Source organism: Pongo pygmaeus, chromosome 6, assembly GCF_028885625.2.
Source record: "Pongo pygmaeus isolate AG05252 chromosome 6, NHGRI_mPonPyg2-v2.0_pri, whole genome shotgun sequence".
NCBI lineage: Eukaryota > Metazoa > Chordata > Mammalia > Primates > Hominidae > Pongo > Pongo pygmaeus.
The window spans coordinates 83,177,203-83,179,378 of NC_072379.2; the positions used below are offsets into that span (position 1 = coordinate 83,177,203).

Below are 2,176 nucleotides of genomic sequence, written 5' to 3' on the forward strand. Positions count from 1 at the left end.
GAGCAACAGAGTGAGACTCCGTCTCAATAAATAAATAAATAAAATGATTGGAAATAGGCTCCTGTTAACAATTTTGTGTACAAGTGCAGATTGTCAGAAACAGTTTACTGACATTAAGCAGGAAATGCCTGAACGTGTCTCTTAAAAAAAGTGTGCAGCCACCACCACGATTGTTGTTACTTTGCTTCATCATCTTATTTGGATTTTCACTTCTTTGTCCCCAAAATATTTAGATATCTTTCTGTCAAGCTTCAAAAACTTTGGACTTGATCATAGCTTGTATCCTTTTCATATTATTTTCTATTCTATAGCTTGCATTCTTTTTGTATTCAATTCTAGAAGATAGAGTTTTATCGTTTATAATTTGTAATTTTTTTTTCTTGTTTCAATTGTCACTTTATTGCAAAATGGTAGAATTAATTACAAGTTTAAACTGTATCTTGGTAATCTTTAGCCAGGCAGCAAGTTTTAACAAAAACAAACTATTTATTCAAAGGTGATCATGGAACAACTCAACATGCAGAGGAACAAAGATGAGATCCATCTGATTGGCCAATAGGTTTAATTCTTTCACTATAATGACACTCAAACTTTTCACTTTTAGGAAAAGTAAACTGTAACTTCAGTAGACAGCAATACAGAAAGATTTTGGCACAAAGACTACCTTTCATTTAGTCGGTCAGTTGTTTCAGTTGTCTCAGTTGGGATGGATACACTGACAGAACTGGCTGTGCTTGAGCCTTCTTTGAGAGCAGCTTTAGACTTGCAATGCACTTGGCAACTGTCTCCTTTTCCTGCTGTGCAGAGATCCTCTGGAACATGTGCTTTTCCACCCAGTTGATCATGTGCTCTTGTTCCTTTTGATGCATCATATTCTACATACAGATATGATAGTCCAGGTGATTCTTTACCTTATATACGCTATGCAGCCATTTCCAGTAAATAACCTCCAAAGCCATAGCAATGTTATTCCTCTGGACATCAAAATAGTAATGGCACTTCTGAACCAATACCTGGAATAACTTCTCCAAATGAATCGTGTCCTGGATTTGTTTGATGGAAACCTGCTTCACCTCTTCTAGTTGGGCAATTTTTTGCTCATTGAGTTTATCAGCTAATCTGCAATAGAGGCACCATATTTTTAAATAACATAGACCAGTAACCTACTACTGATACTGTAGAGTAGGAGTAATTACATATATTTCTTTGGGTACCGCATACAACACAAGCCCAGGCTCCAAGCACATAGGGTACTGTTACACAAGTTTTGGGATAAAGGAACTGGAAGAATTCCTCAAGGATCAGCCCAAGACAAACTTTTCCTCCATATTCAGGAAGAGGTGGTAGAGGGAAGGGCTTGGTTGCCCTGTAAGAAAGGTCCCTGTTGCCTGCAATATCCCTGGACCTAGGAGGGCTGCATTCTTCAGAGAGGGGCACTGCTGTGGTGGCAGCACAAAGTACCCCCTGGAACAGCATGGTCAGTGACGGTCCAGGCAGTGGTCTTCTAGAATTTATAATTTTTATAACTATTAGAAGACATTAAATTAAATTACAGGCATCTTCATGGCTTTGTTTAGTTTTTGCACTCTTCTGAGATCTTCCTACTGACGCTTGTATGTATAGTATGATTATTCTCTGTGTATTTGCATTGTCTGTTTATGTTTGCCTCTGCACCTGCCTTGTCAAATTAAAAGGTCTTTGAGATGAGTGACAAAAATGTTTCTAATATTTAATGAATCAAATTAGGTTTTAATTTTTCTGTTTTAATAAATGTAGGCAATGAAATATATGTTTCACGCTTCTGTTCAAATTGCTTCACTGCATCACTGTTGGCAAAGGAATTCTTGCTGTAGTCTAAAGTAATGAAGTAGCTTATATTAGAAAGTGACCAGAGTGATTCCATCATCTGTAATCTTTTTTTGATTTTACCAATCAATCATGTTAGAAGAAAAATCTTCAACTTGTTTGCTTTTCAAAAGGATCTTAAGGGCAAGCTGTTTAATTTTTTTCAGCATAGATCCTTGAAGGAAAAATCTGTAAAACATTAAAAATCAGAAAAAAATTGTTACTGGCCCTAGAATTTTGAGCAATTTTTGCTAGACATGAAGGGGCACAGGTTAAGGAAAGATATACCAGAAAGTGCCTTCCTTTATGGGCCATATGCAAAGGAATCCTG

The 2,176-nt window shown here is 36.7% G+C and overlaps 1 pseudogene; it reads right to left on the bottom strand.

Annotated features, from left to right (window-relative positions):
- Nucleotides 1-671: 671 nt before the first annotated feature.
- LOC129041562 (ATP synthase F(0) complex subunit B1, mitochondrial-like) lies at nt 672-1,476 on the bottom strand (annotated as a pseudogene).
- Nucleotides 1,477-2,176: the final 700 nt, after the last annotated feature.